This window comes from Octopus bimaculoides, chromosome 1 (assembly GCF_046866305.1).
Source record: "Octopus bimaculoides isolate indiv1 chromosome 1, ASM4686630v1, whole genome shotgun sequence".
Lineage (NCBI taxonomy): Eukaryota > Metazoa > Mollusca > Cephalopoda > Octopoda > Octopodidae > Octopus > Octopus bimaculoides.
In genome coordinates, this window is record NC_142928.1 from 199,751,349 (window position 1) to 199,767,750 (window position 16,402).

The 16,402-nt window shown below is 38.7% G+C and overlaps 1 protein-coding gene across 1 annotated transcript in view; it reads left to right on the top strand.

The window, feature by feature from the left end:
• The first annotated feature begins 6,123 nt into the window (after positions 1-6,123).
• The window catches only part of LOC106867900 (solute carrier family 52, riboflavin transporter, member 3-A), a 28,314-nt gene continuing 18,035 nt past the window's right edge, over positions 6,124-16,402 (top strand). Inside the window, exon 1 of the mRNA XM_014912968.3 lies at positions 6,124-6,321. The gene's annotated coding sequence lies outside the window, so the exon portion shown is untranslated. The remainder of the gene's footprint in view (positions 6,322-16,402) is intronic.

Consider the following 16,402-nt stretch of genomic DNA (forward strand, 5'->3'; position numbering starts at 1 on the left):
GTCCCTAAACTTCTTCCATATGCTGTCAGTTCCGTCCTCCACCTCGTCATACTTTTTCCAAGCAATCGCTCAGCATTCGATGCAATACCAAATAGGTTCATACATTCCATTATCCAAGAATGTGGGATCATATTGTACGCCTTTCGATAGTCGATCCATGACATGGCTAAGTTACTTTTCCTCCTCTTGCAGTCTCTAAGTACAGTTTTGTCTACCAGGAGTTGATCTTTGGTACCTCTGCACTTACGCTTGCAACCCTTCTGCTCATGTAGCAGGAGTCTATTTTTTCCCCAGATGTCCATATGTTGACTCTGTAACTATTCCAGTCAATAATTTCCACATAAGTAGCAAGCAGGATATCAGCCTGTAATTGTGTACTGTATTTTCTGTCATTTTTTTCTCCATCAATTTATCCATTTCCAATATCCCCAAGTACCTATAGCCTGTTTCTTCTATCTGCTTCATAACCTCCCCCGGTGGTATCACTAACCCATCCATACATTTGATGTTTTTGAAGCACAGCACTGTCCTACCCATTGTCAACCACTCTGGTGTTACTTGATCGGCATTTAACAAGGTGTTGAGTTGCGCAGCTATTCGTGCATGACATTCACCAAATCTTTTGATCCAGTAGCCTTGAACTCCATCTGGTCCCAGGGCCTTCCAAGTTGCCCATTTTTTTGCTGATTTCCTTCACTTCCCTAACTGAAATGACTAGTTCTGCTTGCTTTGAAAAAGACTACTGTTTGTTTCAGTTCTTGCAACCATTCAGCATCCTTCTTGTGCCCCTTGTCTTTGCTCCAGATGTCACTCCAAAACCTTTGACTTTCATTGTTATCTGGTATCAACTTTTCATCTGTACACTCTCCATTTATTTCTTTATAGAATCTCTTCTGATCTAATCTGAATAACCTATTCTAGTAGTAACCCACCCTTCATTCTTTGGTCGTATCTTACCATCTTTCCTTTCTTTGCAACGAGGCACTGTTTCAGTTCCTCCATTACCAATTTCAGGCCCTTTCTTTCAATATTATACTTCCTGTTCAGTGCCCTGTATTTTTGTTCGCTTTTAAGCTCCCCTTTCTCTTTTCGATCCAACACAGAGATTTCCTTCGAGAGCATGTCTAACCCTGCCTGTCTTCTTCTTTTCCACCATGGATCTTTTCTTTGTCACTCCCATTATGTTTCTTTTTCTTGACATCAACAGCCACGTTTTCTGCTACAACAACACTTGCTGCCTTCATCAAATTATTTGTTTCTCTGATGTTGTTTGTTCTGATGTATTTCAGAATTTCATTCACATTTTTCGTTTCTTGGTTCAATTTCCATTGGTCAACCTTTTTAAGGTTGCAAATAATGTCGCTATCGTTCTCCTGTAGACTTACCTTTATTATGTCATAGATTGCCCTTTGACCTTCTGTCATGTCACCATTAGTTTTATTGTCTTCCAAACCATTTATTTATATGTCTCTCATTGAGCAAAATATCACTGTTCCTTTCCTGTGGTTTATTAGAGATTTCACCTCTTTTTTCTTCTATGAGATTACTTTTATCAGTAGGAACTGTATTTTCATTCTTATCTCTGCTGCTATTTTCCAAGACCCATCTTTTGATAGGTTTGAGCTCTACTCCTGTGAACCAACAATTTGTTCTTATTGCTCAAGCTTGATCGCATAGTCTTTGTTCCGTGAGTTGAAACGATCCCTTTTCTCTCCAATGATCATACATACGTTGTCGGTAACCCCTAATTTGAGCCCCATTTTCTTCTACCAGGCTGCTCAGGTAGTAGTAACACTCCATGGCCACAGCATTAATTTGTTTGCTCCATCTGCGCCCTGTGTGGTGGTCCCTTTCTGGATATCGAGAGGCTGGAGCCGGACCAGAATCCCTGAACCTTCTGGGTGTACCACTGTCACCATCAAGGGCTTCAGTTTCATTCCCACCGTTATTCACAATATTTTGTTTTGTCACTCATATGAGGTGGCCATTATCAGGTTGCGCAATTACCAGTGTTTTTATTGTGACACCATTACTAGATGTATCATCAATCAGGACATGAGGAGATTCCAACCGCTTCCTTTCATTATTATTATTATCATCATCATCACTGATATTATTATTTTCATTTTTTTGCTACTATTTGTCAGTGTTAATATTTCCTCTGATCCGAGTTTTGGTTAAATTGTTATTATTATCAATATTACCAGCATTATTATTATACCCACTTATTATTAAAAGGTATTATTGAATGTTGTTTAGTCTCAACTTTTGTCTTGTACTTGAGATGATTATAAACACGAGTGTTTAAGGGAACAGCAGGAGCAAGAGAGACAGCTTGGTGAACAGATGAAATTCCACAGGTCTGCAAATAGATTTGGCAGATGGTGAGGAAATCAGCAATGGGCATTCCTGTGTGGATAAGGAGACAAAAGTGGCCTCACACCCTTGGGGTCAGCAGAGGTCAACTGTGTTAACTACTACTAGCAGCCAATTCACATTGTTCTATTTTTAATTACTGATAGGAAAAAAAATATTATATATATATATATATATATATATATATATATATATATATATATATATATATATATATATATATACATATACATATATATATATACATATATATATGGAATAATTACTATGAAGCATTGTGTAGAATATATTGTATAAAGATTGTGGGTAAGGCCAAAACAATGCAAAGTAAATGCAAGGCATATCACAAGAAAACAAATATGTGAATTAATGTAGACTTCTCTTGTATTCAATATTTTGGGGTTACGACCTAACCCTCAAGGAATTGACGAATGTTGCCAATGTGTGTGTGTGTATGTGGAGTGGACATGTGCAGAAGGGTGTTGCTATAGCAACCAGCTAGCTTCCTGTAGTTCCAAAATATTGAATGCAGGGTAAGTCTACATTAATTCAGATATTTGTTTACTTGTGATTTACTTCACCTTCTTTTTGGCCTTATTCACGATCTTTTATACAATATATATATCATCATCATCATCATCATCATCGTTTAACGTCCGCTTTCCATGCTAGCATGGGTTGGACGATTTGACTGAGGACTGGCAAGCCAGAAGGCTGCACCAGGCTCCAATCTGATCTGGCAGAGTTTCTACAGCTGGATGCCCTTCCTAACGCCAACCACTCCGAGAGTGTAGTGGGTGCTTTTACGTGCCACCTGCATGAGGGCCAGTCACACGGTACTGGCAATGGCCACGCTCAAAAAGGTGTTTTTTATGTGCCACCTGTACGGGAGCCAGTCCAGCGGCACTGGCATCAGCCTCGCTTGAATGATTTTCTAACATGCCACCAGTACAAGTGCTAGAAGGCGACTCCGGTAACGATTACGCTCAATGGTGCTATTTACGGGCCACTAGCACGGAAGCCAGACAGCTGCTCTGGCAATGAACATGCTCGGACAGTGCTGTTAGTGCTCCACTGGTGCAGGTGCCAGTCATCAAGTATGGTTCAATTATGATTTCGATTCCAATTTCACTTGCCCCAACAGGTCTTCGCAAGCAGAGTTTAATGTTCAATGAAGGAGAGGTTTGCATGGGTGCCAATCATCGGATTCGGTTCGATTTCGATTTCAGATTTCAAATTTCAAATTCCAAATTCACTTGCCTCAACAGGTCTTCGCAAGCAGGGTTTTTAGTGTTCAATGAAGTAAAGATACGAATAAGTGAGCTGGCTACACTTCTGGCAGAGGTCACAGATTATGCTCTCACTTGGCTTGCCGGGTCTTCTCACGTACTGCATATTTCCAAAAGTCCTGGTCACTGGTCATTGCCTTGGTGAGGCCTAAAGTTCGAAGGTTCACCCCAGGTCTTCCTGGGTCTACCTCTTCAACAGGTTCCCTCAACTGCTAGGGTGTGGCACTTTTTCATACAGCTATCCTCATCCATTCTTGCCACATGTCCATACCAGCGCAATCGTCTCTCTTGCACACTACAATTGATGCTTCTTAGGTCTAACTTTTTTCTCAAGGTACTTACATTCTGTCAAGTATGCATACTGACATTACTCATGCATCGGAGCATACTGGCTTCGTTTCTTGTGAGCTTACGCATGTCCTCAGCAGTCATGGCCCATGTTTCACTGCCATGTAGTATGGCTGTTCGTATATATGCATCATACAGTCTGCCTTTTACTCTGAATGAGAGTCCCTTTGTCACCAGCAGAGGTAAGAGCTCTCTAAACTTTGCCCAAGCTATTCTTATTCTAGCCCCACCCCCCTTCCTGCTACAAACTTGGTCACCTAGGTAGCAGAAGCTATCAACTACTTCTAGTTTTTCTCCCTGGAGTGTGGCAAAGGTTGTTTTCTGCACATTTTCAGTGTTTATAGCTCCTGAACATCTGCTACATACAAAAACTATCATCCGAGTTAGCCTTCCTTTGATATTGCTACCCCTCTTATGTGTCCATAGCTTACACTGGGTACATCTTATGGTGTTTCTACCTATACCTTTTCTACAGATCGAGCAGGGCCATCTACCTGAAGGGGTACTGATGTTCACCTCGTTGAATCTTTGAATTTCTGATTTGTTTTCTTTCTATTTCTAGGTATTCTGCACTTAGATTTGTTTACTGATCTGAATGGGGTTGAGGTGGGAAAACCTGTTTTCAAGCTGGGAACGTTGAAGTCCCCCTTCATTAATATGTTGTCAGCATTACACTGATGGATGAAACACCTAATACTATTGAGACATTCTTTGAAGCATAGTAGAGGAGTTAGGGGTGGTCTATAGGGACCAGCTGTAAAGATTGTTTGGCTCCCAAGAAATTTGTGTGTATTTGTAACGTTGATTGCAAAAGAGAAACATTTCTGAAAATGTACAGATGAATAAGTTTTCTTTACAGACCATAATTGCAATTATCTATATAACTGATAATAAAGTTGGTATAAAATGAAATTAAATGAAGGTTTAGTCACAAATCGATTAAGTTAATAAATTTTTAACATTTTTGTGACATGATAGTGTCTCGAAATATTCTAATGAAACAGGTACACACACACACACACACACACATATGCATACACACACACACATGCACACACGCACGCATGCACATACACACACACACAACAAAATGGCATTAAATTTTTTTTCCCTTTTATAGTAATTCGTATTTAGAAAGTTGATCATTGGTTTGGCTGTTATTTCTAGCTTGTCAGATTTCCGATATGAAGATTTTGAAACCCCCCAAAACACGTTTTCAAAATTTGCCCCTCTGGCAAAGAAAACAAGGGTGGGGGAAATTTCCCTTTCTGTCATATGGTGGAGGGGAGGGGTGTTTATTTAATTTAATTTTTTTGAAAAATTGAAATTTTACAAACAACTTTTTTTTAGAATCACAATCTCCGTGAAAAATTTAGAAATTAGGTTTTTAATTTGGTGTTAAATTTTGAAATTTTTTCTTCTTTGGTAATTCGTATTAACATTTTGAAAACGTTTCTAGCATGTCAGGTTTTGTTGAGATACTTTTTGCGACGTCTGCTATTTTAGTATAATTCTATGCATGTGTGAAACATTAGTAGAAAAAAACACTTTAATTTCACTTCTTGCCATAGGGCGAGGGGGAGGGTGTTTACTTTTAATTTTTTTTTAAATTGAAATTTTACAAATTTCTTTTCTCCAGAATCATAATCTCCGTAGTTTTCTACGTATTTCGCCTCCACACCAATTTTTTTTAAAAAGTGAAAATTTAAGAAATTGTGTGTGTGTGTGGGGGGGGGGGGAGGAATGAGGGAAATTAGAAGTTTTAAATGCAGATTTCTTTTTGCAGATTCGGAATCTCCGTACTCGATATAGTAGGTTCTTCTAAAAAAAACAACAAAGGGGGTGTGTGTGTGCAGTCCATTGTCTTCACCGCTGCCACGGACAACAAAATTGTTGATAAACCGGTGCATCGAAAAAAGCATTATTACATATAATCTGCGCGAGTTACACCGACACTCCCTTTTCACTAGTTATCTTAAGAACAGTGAATCTTTTGGATAATTCATTAGAAACTCGTAACCAAGAACAACATTGCACATAGACTAAATGATCTAAAATTATAGACACCGCCTACACGGGCGATTATTCGAAGCGGTCACATTTTCCCTTTACACCACTGTTTATCTCCCAGGGCACTTGCTCTCATTATTATACCTTTCATTACAAATACCTTTCTTTACCTGCCTGGAGCTTCTTAGATTCAAAATGTTTTACTTTCTGCCGAATATTCTCTCTTATTGCAATTTAAAAAATGATTTCAATTCAACGAAAGAAACGAATCATCACATGCGTATTTATATATGAAAATGTGAGTATATGTTTTAATGTCCAGTTTTATATAATTGTTTCTAATATTGACTCAAGAGTAAAAGGTGGAGTTGGTTCGTCCGATCTTGAACTCAGGTGTGAAAGACAGAGACGGCTTTCAGTGCGATATGAACTCGTTACGTAAAGGAGACCAACACAAATAATGGAGGGGCAATGTGAGGTGTTCTTATTGCAGTTTTAACTTTGAGACAAAATATATTTTTTACAAATGTTCACGACCTTGCAAAGGTACTTGTAAAAATTTACGGCAAAAAACTATATCAGCTTAGCGAATGGCCATCCCTAAATGCATTAAAAGCATTATAATATAATCTGAATATCTGTTTCAAAAAGCTATCGCTGTTCTCTTTGAGTATAATTTGGCTGGGGCAAAATGAGTAAGCAAGGATGATGTAAATTTACAGCTTCATTCCTTCGTACACATCAATATCCACCTGTAGACACCAGAAAGATTAGAAATAGAAAACAAGAAAATTGAAATATCTCAGTCAAATGAAAGAGGGTCGGGGAAAAATGGCACATGATATGAAATTAGCAAAAGTCGACTAAATAATAAAAAAAAACTCAATAAATATTCTCTATAACTTCATTACGATTTACCGGAGTGTCTCCATTGGCAATATATTTACATACTAGGCAATTAAAGAGGAAAATTTATAGAAGTTAGACATTACTCATTTTACCCCATTTTGGACACCATTTTTTTTGAAACTTGAAAATTATAAAATTAGACATTAAGTGTAGGAAAAAAATTGACTTGGAATACCAGAGAGAAACGAATATTGATTGTTAAACACCAAAAATTATCCAGATATTTTATTAGCAACCTCAATTACAATTGGGTTAAAGTTGAAGAAAAATGTCTTGAAAAAGGACGACCTGTCTCCTATGTTTTCGACTCTCAACTTCAACAACAACTTTACTGATTAATATTTACTCCTAAAGATGATGCAACAGTGTAAAATGATGATGCAATATTTGTAAATGTAATGATTTCAAACAAATAGGGAGAAAATAACGGGAAATCAGAAATTACTAATTTTGCCCCACCCCCTATGAAATGTATGTTTATATATGTGTGTGTGTGTATATATATATATTCTGTTACAGTCGTTAGACTGTGGCCATACTGGGGGTACCACCTTGAAGAATATGAATGAATCAACTCCCAGTACTTATTTTTTAAAATCTGGTACTTATTCTAGTAGTTTCTTTTGCTGAATCCTTAAGTTACAGGGATGTAAACATACCCACACTGGTTGTCATGTGGTTGTGACACACACACACACACACACACATTATATATATAATGGGCTTCTTTCAGTTTCTGCCTACCAAATCCACTCTCAAGGCTTTGGTCAGCTTGGGGCTATAGCAGAAGACACTTGTCCAAGGTGCCATGCAGTGGGACTGAACCCAGAACCATATGGTTGGGATGCAAACTTCTTACCAAAAGCCATGCTTATATAATTTTAGTATCAAACTGTATGGCCATGTACATGTTATTGTCTGCTTAATTTTTGCATGTTTTTTGTTCATTTTTAAAGGCAGTATTCTGGTTTAAGGGCCCCATATAACCCCTCTTAACTTTTTTCACATTTTGGAATTTTCAGAAAAGTTTTGCAAATTTGAGTTCTACTCATGGGAATTCATATGAAAAAGTTTTTCTTTTTCATTCTAAACCCTTTCCCACCATAAATCCTAGAAGTTCCACTCTTTTCCAAATTTTAAAATTTTAAATAGAGTGTTTAATATACGGACAGTCCAAATCTTTGCTTAAATCCCAGCAATGAACCACTCTTGGGTTCATCATCATTCCATTAAATGAGGAGAAAACTATTGGTTTCAAATTTTGGCAATAGGCCAGCAATTTTGGGAGAGGAGTTAAATCGGATACATCGACCTCTATCTTAACTGGAACTTACGTTATTGACCCTGAAAGGATGAAAAGTAAAGTTGACCTTGGCTGAATTTGAACTCGGAACAATGACAGATGAAATGCTGCTAATATTTTGCCTGGCATGCTAACAATTCTGCCAGCTTAACACCTTCATTGTAAATGAAATGTTAACCAGGTAAATAACTATGGCATATCAACTGGAGAGCCAAGTACCTTTCCTGGCATGTCAGGGATTCTGCCATCTTGCTACTAGTGGAGAGAAAAATATTGAAAAACATCAATATATGAGGAAGGCATAAGGTGGTTGTGAGACAAACTAAAAATAACAGGTAAATGACTCTTAAATTACACAGTTTTTTGCATAATTGTATGAATTCCCATGTGTAGAACACAAATTTGTAAAGATTTTCTGAAAATAAAAAAAGGTTTTAATGTTATGAGGGGTTATATGGGGTCCTTGAACCAGAAATCTGCTCAATTCTGCACTTATGTCTTTAATTCAAAAGTTCTCTACCCCAAAGTAGTTGGTTATGGCCACTCAGAAAATTACCATTGGATTTATGTCTAGTATTGCCAACCACTCTAAGAGTGCAGTGGGTGCTTTTTACGTGCTACTGGCACAGGAGCCAGTCAGGCAAAGCCTAGCATTCATCATGTTCAGACAGTGCTTTTTATGTGCCACTGGCATAGGAGCCAGTCAGGGGATACTGGTATTGACCACATTCAAACATTGCATTTTATGTGCCACCGGCACGGGTGCCAGTCAGGCAGCACAGGCATCAACCACACTCAAATGGTGCTTTTCACATGCCACTGGCACAGGTGCCAGTCAGGTGGTACTGGCATTGGCTATGACAATGATTTCACTTGACTCAACAGATCTTCTCAAGCATAGTTTATTCAACAATGATTTCACTTGACTCAACAGGTTTTCTTAAGCATAGTTTATTGCCCAATGAGCCGGTTATGCAACACTGGCATAGGCCACGGTTACAATCTCACTTGGCTTGCTGGGTCTTCTCAAGCACAGCATACCTCCCAAGGTCTCAGTTGCTTGTCACTGCCTCTGTGTGGCCCAACGTTTGAAGGTCATGCTTCACCTCATCCCAGGTCAAAAGATAACTGGTTGGGTGTTGACTGGTTTGAGGTCACCTATTCAGTTCTCACATATGGTATGTCTGTCTGTCTCTCTCTCTCTCTCTCTCTCTATCATCATCATCATCATCATCATCGTTTAACGTCCGCTTTCCATGCTAGCATGGGTTGGACGATTTGACTGTGGACTGGTGAAACCGGGTGGCTACACCAGGCTCCAATCTAAATTTGGCAGAGTTTCTACAGCTGGATGCCCTTCCTAATGCCAACCACTCCAACCGCTCACACATACACACACATATATACATGCCTCAAACACATATACACATGCATATTGAGAACTATATCTGGAAAGGTGCACATACACACACATATACCCACATACATGAACATACACACACACATGAATACATATACACACCCATATACAAGGAAACAATGTCCTTGCCAGCATTGTTGCCACTTTCGGTCTCCTACTAAGACCAAAAATCAACGACCTTGCTCACACACACACCCACACAGACGGCCTGAAAGACATTTTTCCTCAATTTTGACCCAATTGTAATTGTGGTTACTAATAAAATTTTAATTGTGGTTACTAATAAAATTTTAATTGTGGTTACTAATAAAATTTTAATTGTGGTTACTAATAAAATATCTGAATAATTCTTGTGTTTAACAATCAATATTATTTCCTCTGTTGTATTCCAAGTCAATTTTTTTCCTGCACTTAATGTCTAACTTGATAATTTTCAGGTTTTAAAAATGTCTAAAACAGGGTAAAATGAGTAATGTCTTATTTCAATAACTTCTTCTCTTTCATTGCATGGTGAGTAAATATATCAGGAAGAGAGAGAGAGTTAAGAGGCACAAGAGAATATTCTGTGTTGAAGTTTTTGATTTAGTTGAGTTTCATTAATTTTATATTATGTGCCATTTCTCCCCCTGATCCTCTTATATTTGACAGATGTTTCAATTTTTTTTTTTTTTTTTGCATTTCTGATCTTTTTGATGTCTAAAGATGGATATTGATTATGTATGCTTCAGATCTGGAGATCTGAAGCTACAAGTTTACTTTATCTTGGCTTACTCATTTTGCCCCAACCTGAGAATTTTCTGAAATAGTAATCAGATCGTGTTAAAATGCTTTTAATGCATTTAGAGAAGCTCATTTTCTTAGCTGATTTAGGTTTTGTAAAGTAGTGAACATTTGTAAAATATATATTTGATCTCGGAGTCAAAAATGCAGTAAAAACTCCTCACTGTGCCCCACCCCTCTAAATATTTATGTTCAGTGTTTAAGGTGCTGCTTTATGAGATTGAACTAGGAACTTTGCCTGTTGGCTTTATTTACTTGACAAAATGAGAATAAAAGCTTTTCCAGTGGATATAATATCAAATGTACAAACGTTATCAAATCTACGAAGCAAGTCCGGTTTTGTAATTACCTTTTTGTGTTGCTTAGTAACGTTATTTAAGATCTATGGTGTTATGAGATATAAAAAAATAACATGTAAAATTAATATATATGCTTCATATCTAACACAAGTTTATCTTAAAATTAGTCTCTCAAATTGGCATTGTGACTCACTCAACCTAAATTTAAACTTCCACGTCATCTCATCATAAAAGCATGTAATTAAGTGTTTCAGAAAATTAACACAAGTTGGTTTTGTTTCTTTATAACTTTCAGAAAAATGGATATTATTAAATGAAATTTTCTATAGATACATTTCAGAGTGTGTAAATTAACAGTCATATCAGAATTTTATGTAACAAGGAAAATGGTGAGCATGCACACCTACATATTGGCACACATCCAATATTTTTTTGAAATTTCAAGTTTCATTTTGTAGTAGATATATGTGGTGTGTGTCTGTATGTGTATGCGAGCCCACCAGTTTGTTTTCATATTCTGATATAATCTACAGACTCTGAAAGGTATTTATAGAAAATTGCATTAAATTATATTCATTTTTCTGAAAGTTATACAGAAACAAAACCAACTTGTGTTAATTTTCTGAAACTCCATTCTTTCACCCATGAAAAATTTTTTCACAACAAATTCCTATATAATAAGAATCTACCATCATCTGAAATGTATTTGTAGAAAATTCCATTAAAAAAATATTGATTTTCCAGGAAGTTATGAGGCAACAAAGTCAGTCTGTACATGTGCATAGGTATGCCATAAGTCTTAACATATTTTTATTTACAAAATTGTTTTTAGGCCCATCTTGGAATGGACACACTATGCCTAGAAGTGAAAGAATTAGCAATAGAATGAACGTGACGTATAAAACAAGAAGTGGTATCTCAATACTGTTGGCAAAAAAGCACGACTTTCATCACCTGCATGATGGAATGCCAAACAGCAATCAAACAGTAACTAAGATTCCTCTCCACCTATTGAATAAAGGCAGCAATTACTTGGGCAATCAACCAAGCACTAGTTTAAGGTAGTACATAACTAAAATAGACCTTCCTGACACACATCTGAATATGATCCCTCTCAGAAAGATCTGACATGCAGAGTTGTGGTTTACTTCTGATTGAACAAAGCCAAGATCACAGGCTTTGCAGTCATGGCCACCTCAGCTTATTTTCTAGAATAATGCATCTAAAACTTCATTATTCAATGTGTTCTTTTTTTTTAGTATATTTGGGTGTAATTTGTATAAAATTTGGTTGCTATTTTTAGCAAGTTGAGCAGCCACGGGGTAATTGCATCGCCAGGAAATGCTAACATTAATTTCAGCAAGAATTGCAATTAAACTTCAATCAATTTAAGGAGGGAAGCTGTCTGATTCAACGGGTCATCAAAAAGGGATCAACAAAAGATTAGGAAACACTGGTACGGAAGCTTCTTCTTTGGTACCCCCAACAAAATAGGGACTTGAAGGCTAGTGTATTCTTAGAAGCAAATGGAATCACAATAGAAAAAAAAGCAAGCCATTGTCCTCGAAGTGTTTAGAATACTTAATCTTTTATTGAAGACATTTTATGAATTATTGGCGTTTGTAACTTTACTGTTATTTTTTTATGATATGTTTAACTCCATTTGATCAGAAGACCTGTAATTAAGGCTCTCCCAGAAGTGAACAACCCATATTTATAGGACTATGTTATTTCATGTTCTTCCCACTTACTTTTAAGATGTTGAGAATGTGATCTGTGGGAGATGTGGCTATTATTTCTAGCTGGTAGATCTACTGCTTAGAAGCTTCCTCATTGACTCCTGTGACCAGATATAAAATGTAGGAAATAGTATGATGATTACTTTTATGTGTAATATTTTCGAGGTTAAGAGATTTACAATTATAAAGTCAGACTTTCTTCAAATGGTTCTGATCAAATGTTGAAAAGTGTGAAGGGTATTAAAAAAATACTAGAGTGGTGGTGGTGGTGGTGGTAGTAGTAGTTGATAGATAGTAGGACACAGTACATTTTTGAGAGTGTATTTGTTGTAGTTGTTGGTAAACGTTAATTAATGCTTTAGTCGTATTATTTTGTGCTGTTTTTATATAGTTAATTTCTGGATCGTTGAATTGAAATTTGGTTATGAGTAGAATTACTCTATGATATACTAATGTTGTTAGAAAATGAGGGTTTTTGGCCATTTTGTTGTTCCTTACAAACACACTCAAGTTCCTTCTATCATCATCATCATCATCATCGTTTAACATCCGCTTTCCATGCTAGCGTGGGTTGGACGATTTGACTGAGGACTGGTGCAACCGGATGGCTACACCAGGCTCCAATCTAATTTGGCAGAGTTTCTACAGCTGGATGCCCTTCCTAACGCCAACCACTCAGAGAGTGTAGTGGGTGCTTTTACGTGTCACCCGCACGAAAACGGCCACGCTCGAAATGGTGTCTTTTATGTGCCACCCGCACAAGAGCCAGTCCAGGGGCACTGGCAACGATCTCGCTCGAAAACCCTACAAGGCCAGTCAGGCGGTACTGGCAACGGTCACGCTCAGGATGGTACATCTTATGTGCCACCCGCACAAGAGCCAGTCCAGGGGCACTGGCAACGATCTCACTTGGCTTGCCGGGTCTTCTCAAGCACAGCACATTTCCAAAGGTCTCGGTCAGTAGTCATCACCTTGGTGAGGCCCAATGTTCGAAGGTCTTGCCTCACCACCTCAGCCCAGGTCTTCCTGGGCCTACCTCTTCCACGGGTTCCCTCAACTGTTAGGGAGTGGCACTTTTTCACGCAGCTATCCTCATTCATTCTCACCACATGTCCAAACCAGCGCAATCGTCTCTCTTGCACACCACTACTGACACTTCTTATGTTCAGCTTTTCTCTCAAGATACTTACACTCTGACGGGTATGCACATTTACATTACACATCCAGCGGAGCATACTGGCTTCATTCCTTGCGAGCTTATGCATGTCCTCAGCAGTCACAGCCCATGTTTCACTGCCATGTAGCATGGCTGTTCGTACACATGCATCATACAGTCTGCCTTTGTCGCCAGCAGAGGTAAGAGCTCTCTAAACTTGGCCCAGGCTATTCTTATTCTAGCAGTTACACTTTCAGCGCACCCACCCCCACTACTAACTTGGTCACCCAGATAGCGGAAGCTATCAACTACCTCTAGTTTTTCTCCCTGGAATGAGATAGAAGTTGTTTCCTGTTTGTTTACAGTGTTTATTGCACCTGAACATCTGCCACATACAAAAACTAACTTTGTAGTTAATCTGCCTTTGATATTGCTGCACCTCTTATGTGTCCATAGCTTGCACCGGGTACATCTTATAGAGTTACTACCTACTCCTTTACTGCATACTGAGCAGGGCCATCTACCTGAAGGGGTTTGTGTTTTATCTACCTTCCTACTTATTAGGATTTTGGTTTTTGCTAGGTTGACTCTAAGGCCCTTCGATTCTAGTCCTTGCTTCCACACCTGAAACTTCTCCTCTAGTTCTGATAGTGACTGCGCAATTAGTGCAAGGTCATCAGCATAGAGGAGCTCCCAGGGGCAACCTGTCTTGAATTCCTCTGTGATCGCCTGGAGGACTATGATAAATAGGAGGGGGCTGAGGACGGAACCTTGGTGGACCCCTACCTCTACCCGGAATTCATTACTGTACTCATTTCCAACCTTCACCTTACTGACAGCATCTCTGTACATGGCTCGCACAGCTCTCACTAACCATTCTTCTATCCCAAGTTTCCTCATTGACCACCAGATAAGGGATCGGGGGACCCTGTCAAAGGCTTTCTCCATGTCAACGAAGGCCAGGTACAGAGGTTTATCCTTGGCTAGATATTTCTCCTGCAGCTGTCTCACTAGAAATATGGCATCAGTAGTGCTTTTACCTGGCACGAACCCAAACTGCATTTCATCTAAATTGATTTTCTCCCTAATTAGTTGGGCTATGACCCTCTCCGTAACTTTCATAACCTGATCTAACAGCTTGATGCCTCTGTAATTATTAGTGTCTAAAGCGTCACCTTTACCTTTGTAGCAGTTTACTATGGTGCTGCTACACCAGTCATTGGGTATGACTCCTTTGTGTATCACCTGGTTCGTAATACGGGTGACTAGGCTGTAGCCAACACTGCCAGATATTTTGAGCATCTCTGCAGTGATTCCTGATGGGCCGGGGGCTTTCCCTGTCTTCATACTCTTAATTGCTTTATCTACCCTGGTACTGTCAACTCGGATAGCTGGTCCTTCTGTTGGGTCGACCTACGGCAGGCTCTCTTTCTCCCATTCATTCTCTTTATTAAGCAATCTATCGTAGTGGCATCTCCAGACCTCTTTCTTTGCAGCCTCATTTAGTGCAAGCATACCATCATCCATGCGAACACATTTCTCTCCTACAACATCACTATTCTCTCTCCTACACTGTCTTGCAACACGAAATACCTCGAGTCTTTGGTCCTCACGGCGCAGAACATTGGCAAATCTTTTCTTATCTGCTTCCCCTCTGGCTAAATAAACCTGTCGCCTAGCTTCCCTTCTGGCAGATTGGTACAATTCCCTGCTACCACCGTTCTTCCAGTCCTTCCAAGCCTGTATCAATGAATATAAAATCTACTTATCATCAGATAAATAGCAGATAATACTCAACAAAGTTATTGTCTGCTATTATAAATGTTATAAGGATTTCTGCAGAATTAAGAAACCATGATTCTGGGTGGGAGAATGAGACACACCAGCATATTTCAAAAGATTGAAATAAATACTTAGAGAGAGAGAGAAATTGCAAATCGAAGTCGGGAGCTCTGGGACACATTGTTTGAGGGTAATGGGAGGGCCAGTAATATCATTGCTTTGAATTGGCCAAAGCTTCTTCAGTACTTGGTCTGTGTGTACACATCAATGAGCCCCGTGAAGAGAAAGAGTTTCTGGAGACATTTCGCTTGTGTCTGCTGATGCAGAACAGGCAGCCAATGTGCAGGCTTTCTCCACTGGAGTCCTGCTTGTGGTTTCAGGCTGAGTAGGGAAGAGATAATTCAAAGCTGGTAGAGATTCTTTTGACAAGGATTAGTTGCATTTTGTGAAGCAGAATGTGCAAGCTGTCTATTATATGAAGGCATCTTTAGTGTTTTGAATGAGAATGTTATAGAATTTGGGGTGGTGGATAAAAGCTTTTTTGTTTTTGTAGAGGTGGGTGATATTTTTTTATTCCCAGTTAATGTACGCCATTGTGTTAGCTTGTACTGCTGCGGAGCAGACACAAGTGAGTTATTCGGGGAATTTCATTTTGTTTTTTGTTTTGTGTAGAATGTGTTCGAATTGCCACTTTCTTAACTATCTCTGAAAACTGGCAAAATTTACTTGAAGTGCCATTGGGTCTGAGAGGTGTTTTGATGAGAGGAGATGTGTGCTGAGTAGTCAAGATATGGCATTGGCTAGGTGAAATGATAGGTCAATGGTTGTGATGGTTTGGTAGTGAATGGGTTTTGAGGGGAGAAAAAGACCAAAGGTAGCTGAGCTGGATGGAAATTTGCTTCACGGACAACTGTGTACCAGACATTTGCGTTGCTAGGCAAATGTGTCCCTGGACAAATGTGTACCTCTGGTAAATTTTTATCATTAAAAA